This window comes from Amblyomma americanum, chromosome 1, assembly GCF_052857255.1.
Source record: "Amblyomma americanum isolate KBUSLIRL-KWMA chromosome 1, ASM5285725v1, whole genome shotgun sequence".
NCBI lineage: Eukaryota > Metazoa > Arthropoda > Arachnida > Ixodida > Ixodidae > Amblyomma > Amblyomma americanum.
In genome coordinates this window covers 217,912,432-217,928,225 of record NC_135497.1, presented here as the reverse complement: position 1 = coordinate 217,928,225, position 15,794 = coordinate 217,912,432, and the positions used below count along the sequence as shown (strand labels likewise).

The following is a 15,794-nucleotide window of genomic DNA, read 5'->3' as shown; positions in this document are numbered from 1 at the left end:
GGTGGCCAAGCTGATGTCAGAAAAACTGATATTACCACTAAGTATATCACCAGCGGGAGGAAAGCGACAAATCAATTCGAGCAGGATCGAATGCAGTTCATTAGTAAAAAAAAGTGTCACAATCAGGCGCGATAACAAGCAACCGGTATGTTTGTGATTCCAGGAAGCGAAAAACAGAATTTCTTGATGGCAGTTAATATCAATACTGAAAGAAGGTGGATGCGATATTATCGGATACACCGACGCCAGGGATAGACTGGCGTCGCAGCAGTCGAGAAGTACAGGGCTCGTGGACCACAGTAGGACAGCCTGCAGTAGAAAGGGTGTTTACTAATACAGACCCACACTATGGTTTAAGAAAAGTCAACTTTCGAAAACCTCGTATAAGAACCGGGTATGGTGAGCAGTTAATTCGCTACCAAATCCCGAACCTTTTGAACTGTTACCCTCGCATATTTGATCTTCTTGAACAATCATCATCCTTGTCATCCTTCAGGAAAAAAACTGGACTATACTTTCTGGAACATATGTGATAATTTGTGCTCTATTCCTGCGGTGTTCTCGCATCCTCTGATCTTCTTGCTGCTCACTTGATGTACGTAAAGGGTTGTATTTATTATGCGTTTGTATGTGCAATTTATCTGCGACCAGTGACCGACAGTTTTTTTTTGCTCCATGGCCGCCAAGTTTTGTCGCACATGTAATGTGTGGTGCCGAAGGCTCAGTCAGGTGACTTGTATGTCACCTTTAGCCTCGGTCCCATGACAAATATGTATATGCTGTGAATTTCAATAAACTTCAATTCCAGTTAATGGCGGTGGCATGCCTTGAAGTGTTCCTGAAGCCCGCGTTTGATACACAGCTGCTCAGTGCAGAAATGTTTCAGCACCTAATTTGAGAACGCTGCCCCGGAGGTAACATTACAAAAAAATCTGAGGTAGGTGAAAAGCGATAAAGGTGGGAGACAAGCAAATTAACAGCGTGGCGGCAATATATCCTCTTTTTCCAGCGACGCCGATACTGCCTTATCCCATCTGCAATGCGTCAATATGACATATGTTACGCTGTCAAGTTGAAAGAGGCCAGTTTTCATTTATTAATAAGTTTGTATTTAAACGTATATGGCCAGTTTCGTGGTTCAGTGAGGCATCCAAGGGACACAAGTATTTCAATTTTCAATTTCAATTTTATTTTCCCATGTACACATGGTGAGTGTCGAGTTAAAAAAGCCATAAATTGTGGCTTGACATGCCCCTCGGCCCCTACATTGCAGGGCAGCAGGCAACATGCAAATTACATACACAAGTAGAGAGCAAAAATGCAAACAATGGTTGTCAAGAACGCTTTGCGCATCATTAGAAAAAACAATAGAAATAAAGCATACAAAAAATATGACAAAAAAAGCCACAGAAAAATGTACTTCATACAAAAACATTCAAGTAGAACTCTTGTATGGGGTAGTTGGTACATGAGACTTTCAAAGGAAGGCAGCGCGACCGACGAAGGGAAAGGGGCACACAAAATGATAGGACCACGCGCCGTATTGTTTTGAAAAAAAAGACATAAGTATTATTCTTTTCTTTCTTATGGTCTTCTAACTGAAAGCCTTGAATTTATATTTGAAAATAACCTACTAGAAACAGGTCTGTAGGCATGACAGACTGCAAGTTTTTAACCTCGGATGCGCGGACCAGAACAGGCTCTACGGATATTCTGTCACCACTCAAATATTTTCGACATGGATTCGTCCTCCTCGCTACTGATCACTAGTTCCACTTCATTGATTGTATAGGGGCGCTTGATCATCAGGACGAGCCATCAGACGAGTGTCGCAAATGTATGCGACAGTATGCGGCACTTCTGCTGTCGACGAACTCTGCACCAGCGGCCAGAACGATACTCGGGATGACTAAGTAGCACGTTCAGTTGGGTAAGTTGGTATAGGTGCATCTTTTGTACAACAGCGCGAACAACGTCGGACAAGAACAAGAAGGACACGGGACGAGCGCTGACTCTCGACTAAGGTTTTATTAGCAACACCTGGTGCTTATAAAGAAAAAAAAACACACAAAAAGATCACATGTTACACTAAAATCGATAAAACATCAGGCAGAGAAGCACGCGACGACGCTCAAAGGCCAACAAGAAAAGCTATCTCTTTGTCATTGAGAGTGACTGACGGTTTGCTAACACAGTTTGGCTCTTGACTGATATGGAAAGCTTCCATTACTTCTCGCGTGGTCTGATCACAATGCTTGTAAAGCACCTTTGTGCTACGCTACTTGGCTGCGCATTTTTTATTCTTTTTCATTACTTCACACTTTTTACACTGGCTTACCAAGTATGAAAGTTCATTGTTATTGTCTATATTATTTCTGTGCTCCTGCAACCTTTCATTTAAGCAACGTCCCGTCTGCCCAATGTATCGGGCTCCGCAGGAGAGTGGAATTTGGTATACAACCCCTTAGAGACCAGTGACGAACTAGTCTGTGCGCGGTGCCACAACCTTACCTTTTTTTTCGATGGTTCCCTCTCCCTTCGGATCGCCGGACATAACTGCTTTAGTTTGATGGAAGCTGATATATATACATTTACTCCATATCGACTAGCCACATTTTTCAGCCCATGGGTGAAGCGATGTAGGTAGGGAAAAACAGCAACCTTTTTCTTTTTTCCCTTTTGGTTGTCACGAGTTTTCTGAGTGTCCTGCTGTTTCACCCAATTCAGCAATCGAGAGCAGGCCTCTGTTACTGTAAAACTTGGGTACCCGGCAAGCCTAATCCTGGAGAGTTGAGACTGGAAACTGTCGCTGAGAGCATGGCGACAGGATTTTGTCATAGAATTCCGAAGGCAGGAACTGAAAATGCCGTTTTTAAAAATTTTTTAATGACTTGAGTGGGAACTAAGGAGCGGTTTGGTTAATCTAGGGTTGTATTTCCAGCAGGCATGACCGGGACCGAAATAGCAAGCGTAAATCCAAGAACTGCAACTCATTGTTGGATGGTGCCTCGAAGGTGAATTCCAGATCTGCACCATATTTTCTGAATACCTTCAAAATGTCAGCCACGCGCGCTGCCAAGCGATCGCGGTCTGTAAACACCAGGTAGTCGTCAACATACCTCACGGCCTTAATGTGCAGTCCTGATAGTTCCCTCTCGAAGTCCCTATCCACGTACATGAGAAAAAATTCGCTAAGGACAGGGACGACGCTTGACCCGATACACACTCCTGCCTTCTCTGAATAAGGGTTGTCCTGCCAACCCACGACAATCGAACACAGGTAAAATCGGAGTAGCTCTATGAAACTTTCAACTGTCAGACCACACTTCGTGACGAAGGCTAGCGCATAATTATCTTCTGTAATACACATTTTTACATATTTCAACAGTGCGTCATGCGGTAGGCTGTAATATAAGTCTTTGACCTCGATACTCAAGGCGACAAAGGTTCCTGGGTTGCGATCCTTCAGGAAAGAAACAAGCGCAGCGGAATTTGGAATCCTTAATGGACCATTGAAGCACAGGAACGAAAGGTGTCACTGCAGAAAGAGTGACGCATGCTCTTGCCACGTGCTCTTCTCCGAGACTATTGCCCGAAACGGGACGTTGACCTTATGCGTTTTCGCACTGAAAAATATCTCCAGGTGAAGTTTCTTGCACTTGCCAACCTATGTGCATAGCCGTTCAAGGCCAAGGTTGTTGAGAAGCGCCACAGCTTGATTCTTGGTCTCAGCTTCCTTCAAGGGTGAAACCACGAATTTCTTGACAATCGCTGCTAACGCTTTTTCTTGGAATCGCTGTTCAGAAAAGACAGCAACTGAACACTGTGAAAGCGCCGTCTCCTTTATCTTTTTGTTTTTCTCTCGCAGTGTACTCGTACACGGCCTATTGGCTTGTCTGTCACTGCTTGCCAAAAGCAGACAGTTACACAGCACAGACATCCCATGGCCGGGACTTTTCCATGCGCTCTCCAAATGAATACATTTCGATGCGTCCACGATCGTAAATGCCTCGTGTAATGTTTAACTGCAGCTCTACGTAGCAGAACGTGCATGTGGCAGAGTGCTGGAAATTCTCCTACCTTTAATGCACCGTATAGAGATCGATCACAAAAAATAACTCGCACTTCGATCCTGTTTGCGGTTTAGTCTTTTGGCGAAACGGCGTTGCTATAGCCTCGGGCTGGTGCGACCAAAGAAGTGTCGAATTTATCGGAAAAATTTTTGTATCACAGATATTAAAACCATCCCTCCGAAACCAGCCGCCGCGGTGGCTCAGCAGTTATGTTGATCGGCTGCTAACCCTAAAGACGCGAGTTGGATCGCGGCCGCGGCGGCCGAATTTCTATGGAGGCGATATTCTAGAGGCCCGAGTACTGTGCGATGTCAGTGCACGTTAAAGAACCCCATGTAGTCGAAATTACGGGAGCCCACCACTACGGCGTCCCTCACAGCCTGAGTTGCTTTGGGACATTAAACCCCATAATCCAAACCAACCTCCCCGCGAAAGCAACATTGTTTTTTGCGGGTCGGTGCAGCCGGATGAGAGTACATACAAAAACTACGGACATCATACACACTAGCATCTGTCAATGTGCACTGCTTAGCTTTCATATGTTATTATTTGCGTTCTCACGTATATACCACAAATTTTATGCATCCTTCTTGAAAACACCAGCATCCAGTTTAATATTCACACCTCTTATATATAAATTACGTGTCTACCAAAACACACACGATATAAACAGTCATGTATACAGCGTTCTTTAAACGTCCCAAATTATAAACATGCATGTTACACGTTGCCAACAATAAGCCTCAATGAAATAATAAACCACCATGCTCATTATCCGGAACTATATAATAAAATAAAAATGCCTGAAACTACAATTTGATACTTTAACAAAAACTGCTGAATGAAATACATTTTCAATAAATTCCTCAGATTTTTTTCTGCAGGACCAGTAGTGCACAGTTATTTACTGCACATTTTATATAACCTATTCATCTACTTGTTTGTTTGCTTCCAGTATTTTTACAGAGTTTGGAGCAAGTGGATTAAGGATTGTTTACCTGCACTCATTGCGCAAGAATCCTGCTGGGTCGCAGTTAACGAGCCACGACTAGCGCAGAAATCCATGCGAATAAGAACTTCACACGCTGGGACCCCACAACTCTCAGCAACGTATTGTGCAGACATGTCCAGCATTCTTGGACATAAATTTTGAATATTGAAATATTGTAAGGCACTGTTATAGGAATATTGTAGGTAATGGTCAACTCTTCCCATGCATAGCAAAAACTTTCTTATAAAGTTTTTCCATCGCTCGCATCGAGTAGTTGAGACTGCCACAGAAAACTAATGGGGAATGTTTTTGACATTAGCAAAAATGTTAATCGCAAAAAAATACCTACAAGCCTGCTGAGGGGCGATCTGCGGATATATTGATTGTTATAATCAAATATTAAAATGTATAAGAAATTGCATTCATGCACTATTTCGCGTTTAAAAATGCTTTTCTCGAAAATTTCAAGGCCATCGTCATCATCAGTCTGACTGCGCCAACTGCAGCACAAAGGCCTCCCCCTTATCTCTCCAATTAACCCTGCCCTGTGCCAGCTGCGTCCACCCTATGCTCGCGAACTTCTTAATCTCATCCACCCACCAAATTTTCTGCCGCCCCCTGCTACGCTTCCCTTCCCTTGGGACCCAGTCTGCTACCCTTAAGCATCATAGGTTTTCTGGCCTCCGCATTACACGCCCTGCCCAAGTACATTTCTTTCTCTTGATTTAGACCATTAATCCGTGTTTGACCCCTGACTGTGACCTATTCCTGTCTCTTGACGTTACACCTATCACTTTGCTTTCCACAGCTCGCTCTACTATTGTTTACTGAAAGGGGCCCTGAAAAGTGCTCTCAATAATGTTGCAGTATGCCGAGAGGACGCCGCTTCACAAATATCCTCTTGCAAGAATTTTTTTTATGCGTTTTCTGGAAGCTGAGTTATCTGTTGTTAAAATTTGAATTTCTGCTTTTTCGTGCCTTTCTCTCTCCTGTCGTCACTTTTGCACACTTGAGACATCGGTGCTCCTCAGCTCCCCCCCTTCCCCCGACTCAGCACCCCCCGACTCGGCCCCTCCGCCAGCTGCCGCCGCGCGAGGGAGTTCCCCGGGGGGCAGAGCTTCCTGGTGCGGCCATGGTAGCTGCGTGACTTCATAAAGAGTTCGCACGGCGAACCAGTGATAACACTCCACTGCTGACGTAACGGTGCGTTGCGCGCGGATTCGAGCGAAAGCCTCGAACCGCTGGTTGCCCACAGACATAGAAACGCGAATTTTTAAGAATTGGTTGTGATCGACTCACTTTTGATTTTTTGTACGCGGCATGAATGGTCGGTGACCTACAGTCTACATAATGCAAGCGTATTATAGCCAACTTCAAACACACTTTTCAGGGACCCTTTAAGTCGAACCCTCTTCGTTAGCCTTCACGTTTCTGTCCCTAGTACGGGTAAGATGTAGCTGTTATATAATTTTCTCTCGAGGGATATTGCTTAGCTGCCATTCATGATCTTTGAGAATCTGTCAAATGGTGCGCCACTCCATTATTATTCTTCTACTTATTTCACTCTCGAGATACGGATCTGCGGTGACTACCTTCCCTAAGTAGACGTATTATCTTACCACTTGCAGCAACTCGCTACCAATTGTAAACTGCTGCTCCATTCCGAGATTGTTGAACATTGCTTTGGGTTTCTGCATAATAATTTTTAGACCCACCGTTCTGATCTGCCTGTCTAACTCAATGACCATGTTTTGCAGTTCATCTCCTAATTTGACATAGCAAGGCAATGCCTTCAGCGAATCGCAGATTACTAAGGTATTCTCCATTAACTCTGTTCCCAACTGTTCCCAGTCCAGGCATCTGGATACGTCCTGTAAACAGGCGGTGAATACCATTGGCGATATCATGTCTCCCTCCCTGACATATTGCTGACTTTATGGAGGACTACGGTAGCTGTGCACCCGCTGTAGATATATTCGAGTATTATTACATAAGGCTCTTCTAGCCCTGATTCTACAATGCCTGCATGGCTGCTGAAGTTTTGAGTGCGTCAAATGCCTTCTTGTAATCTGTAAAGGCTAAATATAGGGGTTGAATACACTCTGCGCATTTCTCTATCTCCTGATTGATAGTGTGTATATGGTCTATTGTCGACAACACTTTACGAAAGCCTGCCTGATCATTTGGCAGATTTTAGTTTAAGGTTCATCTGTCTCTATCAGCGATGACCTTCGTCTCTATAAGCGATTACGTCACATAGGAAACGGACAGTAACCTGATCGGTCCTTAATTTTTCAAGTACTTGACGTCTCCTTTCTTATGGATTAAGATGATGTTAGCGCTCTTCCAAGCTTCTGGTGCGCTCGAGGTCATAAGGCATTTCGTATACAGGGTGGCTAGGTTTTCTAGCACAATCTCCCCTCCATCCTTGAACAGATCTGCTGTTACCTGATCCTCAACAGATGCTTCCATACTTTGCATTGCTCCTAAGGCTTTCTTTACTTCCTCTGTCGTTACTGGAGGGATGTCCCACTGCTGTGCTCTGCTGCCTCTCTCAATAACGTTCCTATTATATGGGCTGCCGTTTAGATTTCTCTAGAACTCGCGGTCTACTTTAACTATCTTATCCATACTGCTAGTTGCACTGCCCTCCTTGTCTCTTAACGCATACATCTGGTTTTTACCTATGCTTAATTTCCTCTTCGCTGCTTTTAGTTTACCTCTCTTCTTTCTAGGTATTAATCAAGGCTGAAAGGTGGGCCTGTTGGTAAGGCATGCTGAATAACTTTTTACAAGCCAAAGAAGACAGAACCCCACAGGACAAGAACTGGACTAATAATTGAAAATTTTTATTCAAAAAAGACCACTCAGTAATATACCTACGCATGCGCCGAGCCAGGACCGGTAACTAGACAACATTATTAAAAAAATCGAATTCTTTAGATGTGACAGGAAGAGATGGGGAACTGATACACGCCTCGCCATGCTTCGCTATCTGGAAGGCCTCATAAATTTCCCATGCCTTACGCGTTTCTCCATATCCAGGGATGGAAACTTCATGAAAACGTGGGGAACATTTCATGGGACGTCTGCTGCAATGCCGTGCAAGATTACCGTCCTCTCCGGCGCCAACCTTAGTTCAGTGCTTGCACAGTCGCTAATTGATTCAGTCAACCGCTTGCCCTTTGTAGAATTTACCGCACGTCAGTGGAATCTTATAGATTACAGCCGTTTCACATTTTACAAGCATATTTTTATGTTTAGTAGTTCAGCGTTGTTTCTAGCGGTTCTATGCACGCGTGCCTCATGGAATGCTTAGCATTCTTTATTGACGACACTTTGAATGTCGAGCTCTGAGAAGAAATGACTCTGTTCGTATACAGGAAAAAGCGGCTGAAGCTGTCTCTTTTCCTCAGAGCAGCCCAGTCGTCCCTGCGCGGTAAGAAATTGCTCAGTGTATGCTGGCTTTTAGGCAACAGCCACTCACTATGGGGTCATTCATAACGTTTTTTCGTTGTCTGTAAGAAAAAAAAAATTACAGAAGACTTTTGTCACGAGAACAACGAGGCCATTTGACTTCTTAGCAAGATGTTTCCACGGAGCCTTGCGCGCAGGAAAAAAACATGTCTGCCTGCAAATATATGGCCCAAGGTCACCTCTTGCGTTGCCCGAGATTAATTACCTTACTACAAATGAGGTAGCCTGCATGTTCACCAATTAAGGCTCTGAAGAAACAACCCATACATAGATCTGAAATGCATCTGGAACTATAGAATTAGTAATTGGGATTTTGTGGCATTACCGCCGAGCATAGCTGGTTTTCTTGCTCGGCTAACTAGACGTACACTGTTAACTAAATAGATAGCAGCCCCTTTTTGAAAAAAAAATATCGTAACCATTGGGGAAAACGCGCACTCTCAAAATAAAGTGTACAGAAAAGCATTGGTGGTCATGGATTCTCTGCACATTCTGTCAGCTTTACCCAGAAATTCTCGACAAGCGCAGTTTTCAGCAGCAAGTTGTTTACGAATGCAATCTTTTCATGCATGTGAAGTTTCTACTATAACAATCAATATTTCCGCAGATCTTCCCATGGCAGGCTTGTATTTTTTCTTGGTATTAGCATTTTGCTATAGTCAAAGACGCTCCACATGGGTTTTCTGTGGCAGTCCTAACTACCTGATGCGCGGGCGCCGAGGTTGCTATGGTTACCACGAAACGGGCAAGTCTGCATATCTACATAAATGATCTGGTAAATACATGCGCTGAAGCCAAATATATATTGTACGCCGACGATGCCAGCATATTTTTTTCCGCTACAGACTGTGAGCAAATCAGCTATATAGCAAACTCCGCCCTTGTAAAACTTCTGGAATGGTCTGTAGCAAATCAGTTAGAAGTTAACACCAACAAAACTAAGGCTGTGCTATTTAGACCGAAATCAAAGCAGGTAAATATGAACGTAGATCTTATCTATGGCACCAGAAAAATAGAAATAGTAAGTAGTATTAAAATTTTTGGGGTCACGTTTTCGCAAAGTATGCTGTGGGATATTCATGTAGATTCTGTTTGCACTAAATTGTCAAGTGTCGTTGGTATTTTATCCAGATGTAGGTCTATATTACCTTTCAGCGTAAAAAAGTTGATATATAATTCTCTTTTTTACTCTCACCTCTCTTACTGCTTTTTGGTATGGGGATCTACCACAGTAACAAACTTAACAAAGGTGTACGTCCTACAAAAAAAGATAATTAGGCTTATTTTTGATGTCCCCTACAATTCTCATACACATGCTCTGTTCATTAAAGCAGATATAATGCCTGTCTGGAAATTGTTTAGCTATAGACTAATTGTTGCCTTTAGGTACGAATTAAAAGAAAATCGAAATTTCTTTCGCAACCTAGCCAAGCTAGAAATAAAGCCTACATCCTACACTATACGTCAGTCTGAATACTGGAAGGTGGTCACTCCCCGTGCTAACTATTCTATGGGTACACTATCGTACATTTTGCCTAAACTTCTTAATGATCTGAATAAATGTGGAATTGATTTAGGTTGCACTACAGTTCGTGAACTGCGCCACGTGATATGTGATGTTTTTTGAAAAATTCTAATATTGATTTCCTTGTGACACATTAAATCGAATCAATTTTGCGTTTTTGCATGTTTGTATTCCTGTATGTTTCATGTATGCTCCTGTACTGCCTTGTAGAGGGGACCGTGGGCTCTAGTCAAGCTGTTCAGCAGCTTTTACCCACGGCCCCTCCATCGTTTTGATGGAAATAAAGCTATTATTATTATTATTATTTAGAAAAAAAAAACTTCAATTTCAGTTAAATGGTACATAGTACTTGAGACAGGAAGCAGTAGCGCCTACAAGGACAAACACAGCGGGAGAACGATTCAGGACAAGCGCTAACTTCGTCTTACTTTATTCGCTGAGGCGCCAGCCAATCCGAACCTTGTCCTGCGTCGTTCTTCCGCTGAGTTTGTCTTTGCAGGCGCTATTGTTTCCTGTCTTAAGCCTGCATAAGAGCGCTTTCAAATAGTCCTTGGCTAAGACGGAGTCCTTCAATGTTTTTTCTGGCCACGAAAATTCCGTCTCTTCTATAGAGAGCCAGAGGCCGCGGCTATAGGTGCGCCGCTGTCAGCGATAGGGCGTCGAGCCGCCACATGTGCCACCGGATCATATTGCAATTCTGCCGCTATGCGTGTCCAGTATTCCAAACTCCCAGCGATTGTCGTGCTTGATGCTGTTCTGAGTACTTTTATATAAATTAAGAACTCCTGTTGGCAAAAGAGTTCGGCAAAAAAATTGGAGAGGACACTTATGCTCCACATTACGGATATGCGATAGCGTAATGGGTTAATGCCCATATACGCAGAAGGTCATTCTCTCATTTACATTCATAGATCCCTGGGAGTCCTCGTACCCCTCCAGGCGCAGTGGTGCGGAGGTTAAGCAATGCGCCACTGCACCGTGATGGTAAATGCTCCCAGCGGTGAGCCTTGTGCGTCCCAGGTTGCTCTTCGCGGGCAACCAATCATTAATTTAACTGCCACTTTCCACGGTGGGCAGTTTGCTCACTATCCGGTGGGCAGGTTGTGATGTCGCAGCAAGGTCACGTGTCCTAGGTGGCCCACCTGCCTTTTAGGTTGCTCTCTGGGGACCACCTGCCAAAGTCATGGTCGTGATTTTTCGCTCACAACACCGACAACGAGTTTCTGTGTAACGTGCTCTTTAACGCTATCGCGTTAAAAAGCGCAATGCTATAACGCGTGGTTGCCTCACTGGAGTTTGTAACTTTGACCGCACACCTTTATTAGTAAGTAAAAACTGACCTCCTTGAAACTGGCAACGCGACACGTCACACTGACGATTCGTAAGCGTCATAATTAAGGCATCAGCGGGTCGCTAGTAAACAAAAAAAAAGGTATTTACAGCAGCACCGTTAAATTTCTTGTCTTCCGCCTTTGTTCGCTTTTCCCCGACTGCAAGTCTTGCAGGATATGTAATCGCTAGCTCGATGTTCGCAAGTTAGGTGCATGAAGACCGCTGTGCGCAGCTGCCCATCAAACACTAGCATTAAGAGCAAATGGCGCTAGGGGACAGTTTTAATGGGCTGTCCAAAGCTGCGGTGCTATGTGCATGCTACTTACTCTGCAGGACATATTTTGTGGTTAGTTTCCTTTTGTGAATATTCGCAGTCAACTACAAGGGACTAAATGTAGCTCGGGTACATCAATTGGGAGAGTTTTGATTCAGGTCAAGGGCCTGGAGGGGCCTTGCATTCTCTTCTTAGAAACTGCTGCATTTGCAAGCAAAACCAGGAGGCATATGCAGTCAGTTCCGTAGCTCACAGGAGAGAGGGGCGTAAAATTTGTATCGCGTAAGCTTACATTTAAAGTCAGATTCTGTAAAGCCCACTGCCCAAGTAAACTTTAAGGCGTATTGCAAGACCGTTTGAACACGGGGGTTGGCGTAATACAAGAATTCCTCTTCTTTCCTTCTAGTACACTCTTATCTTCTAAAGTGACAAATAGTGATTACGATGGCTTATGCAAGTGGGAAGTCACTTGAGCATATGACGATAGATGACAAGAATCTAAGTGAAAAGTAATTAGAATGAAAATTCTATACTATCCCAGCGAAAAACGCGTGGTATGTCTACTTGCCGGGCCAGTTGTTTGGTATCTTTTCTTCTTAGGTTGCTATTCTTGAGGTGTAAACCTGGACCATCGTCATATTAAGCCGGGGCATGGCTGTTGAGATCAGCTGTAACGACAGACAAGCGGCTTGTTTAAATTTGCTCAAGTGCAAATTTAAGTGCAAGTGCGCCAATTTGAATCATGATATCTCTTCCTCTACTTCTTTGGTACACGCGCTACTTACGCTGTCCATAATTTTCAGCAGGTTAGGCTCGGGTACTAAAGAAAACAGAAACGTAAATGGTTTTCTTTCCGCTTTATTTTAGCGAGTATATGCTTTTTCTTTTTAATTCAGTACTCTTGAGTGATTGGGAACATGGCTCCGGCCCCATCTGTCTTTACTGCTGCGTTCGCTTAATTCACGCTTTCTTTGATTACAGGCGGCACGAGTCCCACCCAGTGCAATGTAACGTAGATTTAGTCTTTCGACAGCGTGCAATTCGAGAATGTTCGTCCTCAGAAGAAGCACCAGTATTGAGGCCACTTTTCAGAGGAGGGTGAGAGCAGTACAGAAGTAATATTTAATAGAGTTTTATTGTTTACATGTGTCAGCATCTTTTATTGCTGGGTCGACGAGAGACCGATCACTTATTTAAAGCTTCTTTTGGTTTAAAGCTTCTTTAAAGCTTCTTACAGCTTCTTTTAGTTTCCCAAGCTCTACAACCTATAAAACCCGACAGCAGTTTGACATCGAGGCTGGTCCACACGAACACAATAACGTTTTCACGCTTTTCTGTACTCTGCAGGAGGCTGCAACAGCCCTGCGAGCGGTCAATCTAAAGTCCTGGCAGGTGAAAGCGTTTGCACCTGGTGCAGCTGGGAGTCTACATTATTAAAACGCAGAATTAGTTTTTGTAATTGGTCGTCACGACATTCTTCGATGCCATTGATAATATATATTGGCGGCTGCTGGCTTGGGCAGGTGCTTTTCATAGCATAGTAGCATTACTCTAAATGTCGTACGTCCAAAAATACCTAAAAAACAATCTACCCCACTCTAGTTACAGTACGCAGCAGCAGCGAGTGGTGTTATGGATCGGGTGTCCTTGATATACAGCCGATGGCAGCGAATGACCCGAAGTACTTGCGCCAGTACTGCAACCTTTACATCATATTGTCACGTAGTGGTGACGGCAGTTGAAGGAGCGATGAAGACGGACAAAAGGGTCTTCTAAAAGAAAACTTTATCGGGCTGACTTGCGCCCACAATGGACTGAATCTCTCGGCGGCGGCGAAGCGTCAAGCGTGCTCAGCGAATGCCCGCCGCTGTCGGCCGTGCTCAATTTAAAGCTGATAGCGAACTTTTGAGATAACGCGTGAAAACTTGCTAGAACATTCCGGAACAACGTAGAATCAGCTCTGCCTGGCTGCGATCAATCGAGATAATTCTATAGCCGGGTGCAACTCTAGAAGACAGGAGAGGCCCCGCCCAGATGACCGAAGCGCAACAGCCAATTGCCTCCGCGACTAAAGAAATAGTGCCGCTCAAAAAATTGTGACTGCTTCTAAAAAACGTATTTCTCGATATAAATAAGATTTGTGTATCTTGATGAGTGGTTTGATAAAAATATGATAGAAATGCTACAGCACATGCCGGATCGCGAGAGAAAAATAACTCCGTGCCTTCTACAACGCTGCGCATCGTCTGCTACGGAGAAAAATTGACGGCACTGAACGACACTCGAACGACGCCCTGCTAGACGCTCGGCTATCTTATCATACTGCTGCCAACGATAGATCGTTTGCGCGCTGAGCTGGCAGCAAAGAATCTTTGCGTTGGAGGTTACTTTCGCAAATCTTTTCGGTTGAGAAACTCGTAGGTTGGTTTCATCCGCGCACACTTTTCTCGTTTATCCTGATAATGGTTTTGCACCATCACTTCGCCACGTCCGACGGGAAACGGAGGGGCACAGCACACAAACACACCCGCCGCTCACAGTTGGTATCAGACTTTGGCAAACTCTCCTGGTCGTAACTTCACTTAGGAGAAAAACAAAACACCATAGAACAAACACGCACGATGTTTGCAGCGGTGTGTCGCCGCGGGATCCTGTTTCCAGACGAAGCGCCGCGCAGCGTCACCGATGTTCGCTGTAATCTTTTTTCGTCGGCTCAAGGCTCGGAACAAACGCACGCGGCACAAATTGTGCATCGTAAGCTCGCAATAATATTTGCGGCATGACAGGCGCCCACAAACAATTCGAATTCACTCTGACGAAGGGAGACGCACACAGCTGCGCGACTCGGCCCAGTTCGAAGCGAGGGTGGCAATGTTAGGCATGTTCTCCGTAGGCGGGGTCACCGGCCGTCCGGCTCATGACGTCACCTGAAGCGCGCGCCTATTGGCGGAGGCTCGTGTGCATCCGCCTTTGAGGGGCAGATGCCTCTGCCTTCTAAAGTTGTACCCGACTATAGTCGCGTCTTGCGTCGCAAACAAAGCGATGAAGTGGCGTGGTGGTAGATTTGAAGAATGAACAAACACTGCAAAGATTCGCGGCAATATATTTAGCAAAACGTTTTGCCTATAGCTGTCACATAAGCGCAGCAGTAATGTGCGCCTTGGTGAAATCGGTGTAAGTAAACTATACCTCTTATTTTTGCACAAGCCATTTCGGCAAATTCGAGCTAATGTTTCGTCCAGTATTTTTATATGTCAGTAATTAAGATTAAGAAATGACAATCAATAACCGCTGTTACGAAAAACTTCAAACACTTTGCGAAAGTTTCGGAATACGAATACCCAAGCCACCGAGAAACAGAGAAAGAAAACTTTCAGTGCTCGACTCAGGCCGCAGGTCAGTAAGATGAAGCTGGAGTTTGGCACGTCATGGCTGTTACCCAACGCGTGGATGATATGGGCCACAAGCAGTGCCCCCTTCCCACCCTTCCCACCCTTCCCTCTTTCGCTCAAACTACCGTGGGACGACGACCGACAATAAGACTGCGCTTACAGCATGCAAAATTTTTGTTAATTGCTGACGTATGAAAAATACTGTTCATTTTTTCCATGAACACGCGCGACGAATAGTAAAGAGGGCAGTTAGCACCCAATGGGTTGTTCTTTTTTTTCTGCGCCAGTAGCGGCGTTACTTTTGAAAAGAGCATCAGAAAATTAAACTCTCTGCCCGGAGACTCGCCACCCCATTTTCACAACCTAGACCCTTTCCTGTAAGTGAAGCTATAGCATCCGGCTTTCCCCACTGTGATGCGACGCTGTTGTGCCATCTGTGGCTGGGAGTGACGTTTAGAAATTGTTACTCCAACCTCGTCGGTATGGCAGACTATCCAGCATGTGAGCACAACGGGTGCGAAGAAACAAGCCCGCCCGCACCGTTGCGCCTCCCCACAATACTGTGCAGGTTTGTTTCTTCGCACCCGCTGTGCTCACATGCTGGAAAGTCTGCCATACCGACGAGGTTGGAGTAACAATTTCTAAACGTCACTTCCAGCCATAGGTGGCACAACAGCGTCGCATCACAGTGGGGAAGGCCGGATGGCAGCGCATTCTCGGACGTGTACCA

The 15,794-nt window shown here is 44.7% G+C and overlaps 1 protein-coding gene across 1 annotated transcript in view; it reads right to left on the bottom strand.

The window, feature by feature from the left end:
- Nucleotides 1-293: 293 nt before the first annotated feature.
- LOC144114626 (cytochrome P450 4c3-like) overlaps nucleotides 294-15,794 on the bottom strand; it is a 41,889-nt gene continuing 26,388 nt past the window's right edge. Inside the window, exons 11-12 of the transcript XR_013311070.1 lie at nucleotides 12,241-12,340; nucleotides 294-309 (exon numbers count right to left, since the gene is read on the bottom strand). The gene's annotated coding sequence lies outside the window, so the exon portion shown is untranslated. The remainder of the gene's footprint in view (nucleotides 310-12,240; nucleotides 12,341-15,794) is intronic.